The following is a 13,206-nucleotide window of genomic DNA, read 5'->3' on the forward strand; positions in this document are numbered from 1 at the left end:
TCTTCCTGGACAGGGGCATGAACCCTTGTCCCCTGCATCGGCAGGTGGACTCTCAACCACTGCGCCACCAGGGAAGCCTGATATTTTTAAAAAATATTAATTATTCCAATCCATGAACATTAGCTATCTTTCCAATTATTTGTGTCTTCAGTTTCTTTCATCAACTCTTATAGCACTCAATGTGCTGATATTTCACCTCCTTGGTTAAAATTATTACTAAGTATTTTACTGTTTAAGATTCTACTGTGAGTTGGATTGTCTTCTTTATTTCTTTTCCAGATATTTTACTGTTAGTGCATACAAATGCAAATGATTTCTGTATGTCAGATTTCTGTATGATCCTTTTAATGTACCGTTGAATTCATTTTGCAGTATTTTGTTGAGAATTTTTGCATCTGTATTTATCAGGGATATTGGTATGTAGTTTTTAAAATTTTTACTCTAGTGTCCTTAATATGACTTTGAGACCAGGGTAATTCTGGCCTGTGAAGAGTTTTAGAGTATTCCCTTCTCTTCAATTTTATGGAAAAGTTTGAGAAAGATTGGTATTAATTCTTTGAATGGTTGGTAGACTTCACCAATGAAGTCATTTTGTCCTGGAGTTTTGTTTGTTGAGATGTTTTTGATTGCTGAATCAATTTCCTTACTAGTTATCAGTCTGTTCACATTTTCTATTTCCTCATGATTCAGTCTTAGTAGAAAGTGCATTTCTAGGAATTTATTCATTTCTTTTAGTTATCCAGTTTGTTTGCATAATTTCTCATGGTAGTCTTTCTTTATAATTCTATGGTGCCAGTTATAATATCTCCTCTTTCTTTCTGATTTTATTTATTTGAATCTTCTCTCTATTTTACCTGAATCTAGCTAAAAGTTTACATTTTAAAAAAATCTTCTCAAAAAATCCAACTCAGTTTCTTTACTCTTTTCAGTTTTTGTGGTCTCTATATCATTTATTTCTGCTCTGATCTTTGTTATATCATTCTTCTTCTAACTTTGAACATAGTTATTTTTCTAATTCCTTGATGTATAAAATTATGCTGTTTGTTTGAGATCTTTCTTTTTCTTAATGTAGACATCTATTGCTGTGAACTTCCCGCTTAAAACTGCTTTTGCAGCATCCCATAGGTTAGGTATATTGGGTTTCCATTTTCATTTGTTGCCAGATATTTCTTGCTTTTTCTTTCTTCTTTGATTCATTTGTTATTCAGGGGTGTGTTGTTTAATCTCCGTATATTTGTGCATTTTCTAGCTTCTTGTATTTGATCTATAGTTTCATACTATTGTGGTCAGAAATGATACTTGGTATAATGTCAGCCTTCTTACATTTGCTAAGACTCATTTTTTGACGTACTATATAATTTATCTTGGAGAATGTTTTGTGTATAATTGAGAAGAATGTGTATTCTGCTGCTGTTGGATTGAATGCTCTGTTTATGTCTGTTAGGTTAATTTGGTTTAACATATTGTTTCACATCCAATGTTTTCCTGTTGATTTTCTTTCTGGGTGATCTATCCATTACAGAAAGTAAGGTATTGAAGTCCCCTACTATTATTGTATTGTTCTCTATTTCTTCTTTCAGATGTGTTAGTATTTGCTTAATATATTTAGGTGTTCTGATGTTGGGTGCATATATATTTATGATTGTTATATTTTCTTTATAAATTCACCTCTTGATAATTACATAATTATCTTCCTTGTCTCTTGTTAATACATATCCCCACTCTCTTTTGGTTTGCACTTGCATAGAATATCATTTTTGATTCCTTCACTTTAAACATAATATGTGTCCTTAAAGCTAAAGTGGGTCTCTTGTAGGCAGCATGTAGTTGGGTCTTTTTTTTTTTTAATCCATCCAGACACTCAAATTCATTTGTTGGGAGAATTTAACCTATTTACACTTACAATAATTATTGATAGGTAAGAACTTATTGATGCTATCTTATTCATTTTTTTCTGGCTGTTTTGTAGTTCACTTGTTCCTTTTTTTTTCTCTTAATATCTTCCTTTGTGAATTGATGATTTTTGTATTGGTGTGCTTTGGCTGACTTCTCTTTATCTTTTGTATATCTAGAATTTTGTGGTTGCCATGAAGCTTACATAAAACATCTCATAAGTATAATATTCTTTTTACACTGATAACAAACTTACCTTCCATTTCATACCTAAACTTTACACTTTTACTCTCCCTCACTTTTTATGCTTTTGATTTCAGAATTTACTTTTTATGTTTTGTTCATTGAAAAATTATTGTAGCTATATTTATTTTTAATAGTTTGTCCTTTATTTTTTATTCTAACTATAAGTGGCTACATCATCATATTATAGTATTAACATATTAAGAATTGGACTAAATTCTTTCCTTAACCAGTGTGTTGTATATTTTAATATGTGTTCACATTACTAATTAGTGTCCTTTTATTTCAGCTTGAATAACTCTTTCAGCATTTGTTGTTAGACAGGTCTATTGATGATGAACTCCTTCAGCATTTCTTTGTTTGGGAAATATTTTATCTCACCTTCATTTCCAAAGGACAACATCCCTGAATAAAGTATTCTTGTTTGTCAGGTTTTTATCTTCCACCATTTTGTATATAATTGCATTCTCTCCTGACCTGCAAGGTTTCTGATGAGAAATCCACTAATATCTTTATGGGGGTTCTCTTGCATGAAAGTTTTTCTCTCACTGCTTTTAAAATTATTTCTTTGTCTTTGATTTTAGACAGTTTTATAATAATGTATCTTGGAAAAGATCATTTTGGATAGAAATTTTGAAGTGACCTATTACTTTTATAAACCTGGATATCAAAATTTCTTCTCTCCCTAGATTTGGGAAGTTATCATACATTCTTTCTTTCATTTTTCTTGATATTACATTATATAAATAAATATATATATATATAATACACCAGCCACCACTATACAATTGACCCCCCTACATCTGTTTTGCCCACTCCCCCCAACTCTCTTCCCCTTTGGTAACTACTAATCTGATCTTTATGAGTCTGTTTTTCTTTTATTTATTTTGTTTGTTTTGTTTTTGATTCCATATATGAATGAAATCATATGGTATTTGTCTCTCTTCTCTGACATTTTACTCAGCATAATACATTCAAGGATCATCTATGTTGTCACAAATGGCAGGATCTCATTATTTTTTATGACTGAGTAGAATTCCATTGTGTATATATACCACATCTTCTTTATTCATTCATCCATCGATGGACATTTAGGTTGTTTCAATATCTTGACTGTTGTAAAAAAAAAAGCTTCAATGAACATAGGGGTGCATATCTCATTGAATTATATTTTCATGTTCTTTGGATAAATACCCAGAAGTGAAATAGTTGGATCATATGGTAGTATTATTTTTAATATTTTGAGGATTCTCCATACTGTCTTCCATAGTGGCTACACCAATTTACAATCCCACTAATGGTGTATGAGGATTCCCTTTTCTCCACATCATCTACAACACTTGTTACTTCTTGTCCTTTTTATAATAATAGTCTTTTTAATGGGCATGAAGTTATATTTCACTATGGTTTTGATAAGCATTTCCCTGATAATTAGTGATGTTGTGCACTTTTCATGTGCCTGTTGGTCATCTGTATGTCTTCCAAAAAATGCCTATTTCAGCTCCTCTGCCCATTTTTTAATTGGGTTGTTTATCTTTTGAATGTTAAGTTGTATGAGTTCTTTATATATTTTGGATATTAACCACATATTGAATATATAATTTGCAAATATCTTCTCCCAGTAAGTAGGTTGTCTTTTCATTTTGCTGATGTTTCCTTTGCTGTGCAGAAGCTTTTTAGTTTGATGTAGTAAAATTTGTTGATTTTTGCTTTTATTTCTCTTGCCTGAGTCAATATATCCAGAAATATCTTGCTAAGACCAATGTCAAAGAGCATATTGCCTATATTTTCTTCTAGGAGATTTCTTTCAGGACTTAAAGTCAAGTCTTTAATCTATTTTGAGTTGATGTTTGTGTGTGGTGTAAGATAGTGATCTATTCTTTTGAATATGGCTGTCCAGTTTTCTCAAGACAATTTATTGAAGAGATTATCCTTTCTCCATTGTATGTTGTTTCTTTGTCATAAATTAAATGTCCTTATATGTGTGGATATATTTCTGGACTCTCAATCCTGTTCAATTGATCTAAGTGTCTGTTTTTATGCCAATATCATACTGTTTTAATTACCATGGGTTTACAATATAATTTGAAATCATGGAGTATGATACTTCCAGATATGTTGCTTTTTCTCAAGATTGTTTTGGCTATTTGGGGTCTTTTGTGGTTCCATATAAATTTTAAGATTTTTTTGTTCTATTTCAGGGAAAAATATTGAAATTTTCATAGGGATTGCACTCAGTCTGTAGATTGGTTTAGATAATATGTACATTTTAATGATATTAATTCTTCCAATACATGAGCACAGAATATTTTTTCCATGTTTTTGTATCTTCTTCAACTTCTATCAACAATGTCTCATAGTTTTCAGTGTGTAGATCTTTCACCACCTTGGTTAAATTTACTCCTAGGTATTTTATTCTATTTGTTGTAAGTTTAAATGGAATTGTTTTCTTAACTTTTTATTCTGCTAGATTTTGCTGGTGTTCAGAAATGTGAAACACTTCTAGGTTTTGTGCCATATTACTTTATTGTATTTATTTATTTTTCTAATAATTTTTTGGTGGAGTCTTCAGAGTGTTCTCTATATAAAATTATGACATATGCAAGTAGTGACTGCTTACTTCTTCCTTTCCAATTTGTATGTTTTTTATTCCTTTTTATTGTCTAATTACTCTGACTAGGACTGCCAATACTATATTGAATAAAAGTGGTGAGAGTGGGCATCCTTGTCTTGTTCCAGATTTTAGAGGTATAGCTTTCAGCTTTTCACCTCTGAGTATGTTGTTAGCTGTGGGTTTGTCATATATGACCTTTATTATTTTGAGGTACATTTCTTCTATATCCATTTCATTGAGAGTTTTTGTCAGAAATGAGCATTGAATCTTGTCAAATAATTTCTGCATCTTTTGAGATGATCAGATTTTTTTTATCCTTCATTTGTTAATGTGATTTAGCATCTTGATTGATTTGTAATTATATTTTTCTTCTTTCTACTTTTAAAGAAGTTTAAGTTGATATTGAAAAAAAATCTTTTGGGGATGGATGCTGTGATAATTGATGTTCAGCTGTTCTTCCTTTCTATTATGCATTTAAGTCTGTAATTTTCCCATGTAATCTCAGCTTTAGCTGCATCACAGAAATTGATATGTGAAATTTTTATTGTCATTAAATTAAAAATAAGTTCTAAATAACATTATAATATGTTTTTTATCCTGTGGGTAATTGAGATGGGCAAAGTTTATTTCCTAACTTTTGGGGAATTTTATTTTCAATATTGACTTCTAGATTAAACTCCCAGAAATGAGAGCACATAGCCTATATTACTTCTATACTTGGAGAATTTTTGAATCTATATTCTCCATGTGTTCTTGGAAATTATGTGTACTGTATAGTTGTTAGGTGCAGAATTCTATATATACTAAAAGGGCAATTTTGTCAATCATTTTCTTTGACTATTTTATATCCTTCCTGATTTTTGCATGCTTGTTCCAATAGTTTTGAGAGAAATATGTTAAAAATCTTCCACTAGGGGAAACCTTCAAGATGGCAGAAAAGTAAGACGTGGAGATCACCTTTCTCTCCACAAAAACTTCAAAAATACATCTACATGTGGAACAACTCCTACAGAACACCTACTGAATGCTGGCAGAAGACCTCACACTTCCCCAAATGCAAGAAAATCCCCACGTACCTGGGTAGGGCAAAAGAAAAAAGAAAAAAAACACAGAGACAAAAGAATAGAGATGGGACCTGAATTTCTGGGAGGGAGCTGTGAAGGAATAAAAGTTTTCACACACTAGGAAGCCCCTTAACTGGTGGGGATGGAGGTTGGGTGGGGGAAAGCTTCAGATTCATGGAAGAGAGCACAGCAAAAGGGGTGCAGAGGGAAGAGTGGAGAGAGTCCAACATAGAAGATCAGTGCTGACCACCACTGACAAGCCTGAAACGCTTGTCTGCTCACCCTCCAGGATGGGTGGGGGCTGGAAGCTGAGGCTCAGGCATTGGGGTTCAGACCCCAGGGAAAAGACTGGGGTTGGCTGTGTGAAGACAACCTGAAGGCTACTGCACCATAGCTAGCTGGGAGGGAGTCTGGGACAAATTCTGGACCTGCTGGAGAGGCAAGAGATCATTGCTCCAGGGTGTGTGAGGAGAGGAGCTTCCTGCTCCATGTACCCACAGAAGGCAGAGCACTGCCAAAGTATGCTCCAGAGATAGGCATGAGCTGTGGCTATCAGCCTGGAACACAGCAACAGGAGAGAACCATTAACACTGCCACTGCTGCCACCAAGAATCCTGTGTGCAAGTGCAGGTCACTACCCATACACCCCCAGGATCCTGGGAAGCACACTACTGCCAGGGTCCTGTAATCCAGGGACAACTTCCCTGGGAGAACACAAGGCACACCTCAGGCTGTTGCAATGCCATGCTGGCTTTTGCCACCTCAGGCTGCTCCTGCATTCCATTTATGAATACGGAACCCTTCCCTTTCCCCGACCTGAGTAAGCAAGAGAGCCCTAATCAACTGCTGCTTTAACCCCCTGCTGTTTCGGCGGGGAATAGATGCCTGAGGGTGGCCTACACACAGAGGCATGTCCAAAACCTAAGCTGAACCCCAGGAAATGTGTGAGCAAAGAAGAGAAAGGGATATTGCACTGTGCAGCCTCAGGAGCAGCGGATTAAATCCCCGCAATCAACTTGATAAACCCTGCATTTGTGGAATACCTGGAAAAACAAAAAATGTCCCCAAAATTGAAGCAGTGGACTTTGGGAACAACTGTAAAGTTGGGGTTTGCTTCCTGCATCTGATTTATTTTTGGTTTTATGTCTTCTTAGTTTAGTTTTTAGTGCTTACTATCATTGGTGGATTTGATTATTGGTTTGGATACTCCCTTCCTTTTATTTTTTTCTTTTCTCCTCTTTTTTGTGAGTGTGTGTGTGTATGTTTCTTTCTGTGACTTTGTCTGTTTAGGTTTGCCTTTACAATTTGTACTAGGGTTTTTTCTGTTCTTTAATTTTAAGGGTTTTTTTTTGTCTTACTTTTTATGAGTTTGTGTGTGTGTGTTTCTTTGTGTGATTTTCTCTGTTTAGTTTTGCTTTTACCCTTTGTTTGGGGGTTATAAGTGTTCTTTTTTTTCTTACTTTCCTTTTGAGCCATGCAGTTGGCAGGGTATTTGTACTCCAGGAGGGAGTTGGACCTGCGTCTCCAAGGTGGGAGAGCTGAGTCCAGGACATTGGACCACCAGAGACCTCCTGGCCCCATGTAATATCAATCTTCAAGAACTCTCGCAGCAATCTCCATATCAACACTAAGACGCAGCTCCACCAAATGGCCAGAAGCTCCAGTAATGGATACCCCAAGTCAAACAACTAGCAATACAGGAACACAACCCCACCCACTAGCAGAGAGGCTGCCTAAAGTAATACTAAATTCACAGACACCTCAAAACACACCACTGGAGGCAGCCCTGCTGACCAGAAAGACAAGATCCAGCCCCACCCACGAGAACACAGGCATCAGTCCCTACAACACAGAAGCCTACACAAGACACTGAACCAACATCACCCACTGGGGGCAAACACTAAAAATAACAGGAACTACAAAGCTGCAGCCTGCACAATGGAGATCCCAAACATAGTAAGTTTAACAAAATGAGAAGACAGAGAAATACACAGCAGATGAAGGAGCAAGGTAACAACCCACAAGAACAAACAAATGAAGAGGAAATAGGCAGTCTATCTATCTGAAAAAGAATTCAGAGTTATGACAGTAAAGATGGTCCAAAATCTTGGAAATAGTATGGAGAAAATACAAGAAATGTTTAACAAGAACCTAGAAGAACTAAAGAGCAAACAAACAATGATGAATAACACAATAAATGAAAGTTAAAATTCTCTAGATGGAATCAATAGCAGAATAACTGAGAAAGAAGAACAGATAATTGATCTGGAAAATAAAATAGTGGAAAAAACTGTCACAGAGCAGAATAAAGAAAAAAGAAAGAAAAGAATTGAGAACAGTATTAAACACTACTGGGACAACATTAAATGCACCAACATTCAACTTATAGGGGTCCCAGAAGAAGAAGAGAAAAAGAAAGTGTCTGAGAAAATATTTTTCGAGATTATAGTTGAAAACTTCACTAACATGGGAAAGGAAATAGTCAATCAAGACCAGGAAGCACAGAGAGTCCAATACAAGACAAGTCCAAGGAGTAACACTCCAAGGCACATATGAATCAAACTATCAAAAATTAAATACAAAGAACTATTAAAAGCAGCAAAGGAAAATCAACAAACAATATACAAGGGAATCCCAATAAGGATAACAGCTGACCTTTCAGCAGAAACTCTGCAAGCCAGAAGGGAATGGCAGGAGATGTTTAAAATGATGAAAGGGAAAAAACTACAACCAACATTACTCAACCCAGCAAGGATCTCATTCAGATTCGATGAAGAAATTAAAACATTTACAGAGAAGCAAAGTTAAGAGAATTCAGCACCACCAACCCAGCTTTACAACAAATGCTAAAGGAATTTCTCTGGCAGGAAACACAAAAGGAGGGAAAGACCTAGAAAAACAAACCCAAAACAATTAAGAAAATGGTAATAGGAACATACATATAGATAATTAGCTTAAATATGAATGGATTAAATGCTCTAACCAAAAGACATAGACTGGTGGAATGGATAAATAAACAAGACCCATGTATAGGTTCTCTACAAGAGACCCACTTCAGACCTAGGGACACATACAGACTGAAAGTGAGGGAATGGAAAAAGATATTCCATGCAAATGGAAATCAAAAGAAAGCTGGAGTAGCAATTTTCATATCAGACAAAATAGACTTTAAAATAAAGGCTATTACAGGAGGCAAAGAAGGACACTACATAATGATCAAGGGATTAAACAAAGAAGATACAACAATTGTAAATATTTATGCACCCAACTTAGGAGCAACTCAATACGTAAAGCAAATTCTCAGAGCCATAAAAGGGGATATCAACAGTAAAACAATAATAGTAGGGGACTTAAACACCCAACTTTCACCAATGAAAAGATCATCCAAAATGAAAATAAAAAAGGAAACACAAACTTTAAATGACACATTAGACCAGAGGGACTTAATTGATATTTATAGGACATTCCATACAAAATCAACAGAATACACATTTTTCTCAAGGGCTCATGGAACATTCTCCAGGATAGATCATATCTAGGGTCACAAATCTAGCCTCGGAAATTTTAAGAAAATTGAAATCGTATCAAGTATCTTTTCCAACCTTAATGCTATGAGACTAGATACCAATTGCAGGAAAAACACTAAAAACTACAAACACATGGAGGCTAAACAATATGCTACTAAGTAAACAGGATTTCACTGAAGAAATCAAAGACAAAATCAAAAAATACCTAGAAACAAATGACAATGAAACCATGATGACCCTAACCTATGGGATGCAGCAAAAGCAGTTCTAAGAGGGAATTTTATAGCAATAGAATCCTACCTCAAGAAACAAGAAAAATCTCAAATAAACAACCTAACTTTACAACTAAGGCAATTAGAGAAAGAAGAACAAAAAACCCCAAAACTTAGCAGAAGGAAAGAAATCATAAAGATCAGATCAGAAATAAATGAAAAAAAATGAAAGAAACAATAGCAAAGATCAATAAAACTAAAAGCTGGTTCTTTGAGAAGATGAACAAAATTGATAAATCATTAGCTTGACTCATTAAGAAAAAAAGGGAGAAGACTCAAATAAACAGAATAAGAAATGAAAATGTAGAAGTAACAACTGGCACTGCAGAAATACTAAGGATCATGAGAGACTACTACAAGCAAGTATATTCCAATAAAATGGACAACTTAGAAGAAATAGACAAATTCTTAGAAAAGTACAACCTTCCAAGACTGAAACAGGAAGAAATACAGAATATGAACGGACCAATCACAAGCACTGTAATTGAAACTGTGATGAAAAATCTTCAAAAAAGCAAAACCCCAGCACCAGATGGCTTCACAGGTGAATTCTCTCAAACATTTAGAGAAGAGTTAACACATATATTTCTCAAACTCTTGCAAAATATAGCTGATGGAGGAACACTCCCAAACTCATTCTACGAGGCCACCATCACCCTCATACCAAAACCAGAAAAAAAAATCACAGAAAAATAAAACTACAAGCCAATATCACTGATGGACATAGATGCAAAAATCGTCAACAAAATACTATCAAACAATATCCAACAGAACATTAAAAAAAATCATACAGCATGATCATATGGGGGTTTTCCCAGGAATGCAAGGATTCTTCAATATATGCAATCAATAAATGGGATACACCATATTAACAAATAGGAAGATAAAAACCATATGATAATTTCAATAGATGCAGAAGAAACTTTGAAAAATTCAACACCCATTTATGAGAATAACTCTCCAGAAAGTGGCCATAGAGGGAAGCTGCCCCAACATAATGATGGCCATATATGAAAAACCCACAGCCAACATCATCTTCAATGGTGAAAAACTGAAACTATTTCCACTAAGATCAGGAAAAAGACAAGGTTGCCCACTCTCACCACTATTATTCCACACAGTTTAGAAGTTGTAGCCACAGCAAACAGAGAAGAAAAATAAATAAAAGAAATCAAAGTCGGAAAAGAAGTAAAACTGTCGCTGTTTGAAAATGACATGATACTAAACGTAGATCCTACCTCAAGAAACAAGAAAAATCTCAAATAAACAACCTAACTTTACAACTAAGGCAATTAGAGAAAGAAGAACAAAAAACCCCAAAACTTAGCAGAAGGAAAGAAATCATAAAGATCAGATCAGAAATAAATGAAAAACGTAGAGAATCCTAAAGATGATACCAGAAAACTGCTAGAGCTAATCAATGAATTTGGTAAAGTAGCAGGATACAAAATTAATGCACAGAAATCTCTTGCATTCCTATAAACTAGCAAAGAAAAATCTGAAAGAGAAATTAAGGAAACACTCCCATTTACCATTGCAACAAAAATAATAAAATACCTAGGAATAAACCTTCTTAAGGAGACTAAAGACCTGCATGCAGAAAACTATAAGTCACTGATGAAAGAAATTAAAGATGATACAAACAGTTGGAGACATATAACTTGTTCTTGGATTGGGAGAATCAACATTGTGTAAATGACTACACACCCAAAGCAATCTACAGATTCAGTTCAATACCTATCAAATTACCGATGGTATTTTTCATAGAAGTAGAACCAAAAAAGTTACAATTTGTATGGAAACACAAAAGACCCTGAATAGCCAAAGCAATCTTGAGGAAGAAAAATGGAGCTGGAGGAATCAGGCCCCCTGACTTCAGACTATACTACAAAGCTACACTGACCAAGACAATATGGTACTGTCACAAAAATAGAAATATAGATCAATGGAACATGATAGAAAGCCCAGAGATAAACCCATGCAACTATCGTCAACTAACCTATGACAAAGGAGGCAAGGATATACAATGGAGAAAGGCAGTCTCTTCATTAAGTGGTGCTGAGAAAACTGGACAGCTACATGTAAAAGAATGAAATTAAAACACTTCCTAACACCATACACAAAAATGAACTCAGAATTGATTAGACCTCAATTTAAGGCCAGACACTATAAAACTCTTAGAAGAAAACATAGGCAGAACACTCTATGACATAAATCACAGCAAGATCCTTTTTGACCCACCTCCTAGAGAAATGGAATAAAAACAAAAATTAACAAGTGGGACCTAATGAAACTTAAAAGCTATTGCACAGCAAAGGAAACCATAAACAAAACGAAAAAACAAACCTCAGAATGGGAGAAAATATTTACAAATGAAGCAACTGACAAGTGATTAATCTCCAAAATATGCGAGCAACTCAGACAGTTCAATATCAAAAAGACAAACAACCCAATCCAAAAATGGCCAGAAGACCTAAATAGACATTTCTCCAAAGAAGATGTACAGATTGCCAACAAACACTGAAAGGATGCTCAACATCACTAATCATTAGAGAAACGGAAATCAAAACTAAAATGAGGTATCACCTCCCACTAGTCAGAATGGCCATGTTCAGAAAATCTACAAACAACAAATCTGGAGAGGGTGTTGAGAAAAGGGAACCCTCTTGCACTGTTGGTGGGTAAGTAAATTGATACAGCCACTATCGAGTAGTCTGGAGGTTCCTTCAAAATCTAAAAATAAAATTACCATATGACCCAGCAATCCACTACTGGACCTATATCCAGAGAAAACCATAATTCAAAAAGACACATACACCCCAATGTTCATTTCAACACTATTTACAATAACCAGGTCATGGAAGCAATCTAAATTCCCATCGACAGATGAATAGATTGAAATAATTGAATTGGGAGTTTGAGATTGACATATATACACCAATATATATAAAATAGATAACTAATAAGAACCTGCTGTATAAAAAAATAAAATGAAATTCAAGAAAAATGAACTTTACAGATCATTTTTGATCTGTTAAGAAGAAAAAAATATAAAAAAGAGACATGTACCACAATGCTCATTGTAGCACTCTTTACAATAGCCAGGACATGGCAGCAACCTAAGTGTCCATTGACATATGAATGGATAAGGAATATGTGGTGCATATATACAATCGAATATTAATGAGCAATAAAAAGAAACGAAATTGAGTTTTTTGTCATGAGTTGGATGGACCTAGTGTCTGTCATGCAGAGTGAAGTCAGTCAGAAAGTGGAAGACAAATACTGTATGCTAACACATACATATGGACTCTAATAAAAATGGTTCTGATGAACCTAGGGGCAGGACAGGAATAAATATGCAGATGTAGAGAATGGACTTGAGGACATGCGGATGGGGGGAATGGTAAGATGGGACAAAGTGAGAGATTAGCAGTGACATATATACACTACCAAATGTAAAATAGATTGCTAGTTGGAAGCTGCTGCATAGCACAGGGAGTTTGCTCAGCTCTTTTTGACCACCTAGAGGAGTAGGATTGGGAGGTTGGGAGGGAGGAACATGTGAGAGGGGATATGGGGATATATGTATA

This window comes from Physeter macrocephalus, chromosome 21 (genome assembly GCF_002837175.3).
Source record: "Physeter macrocephalus isolate SW-GA chromosome 21, ASM283717v5, whole genome shotgun sequence".
Classification (NCBI taxonomy): Eukaryota; Metazoa; Chordata; class Mammalia; order Artiodactyla; family Physeteridae; genus Physeter; species Physeter macrocephalus.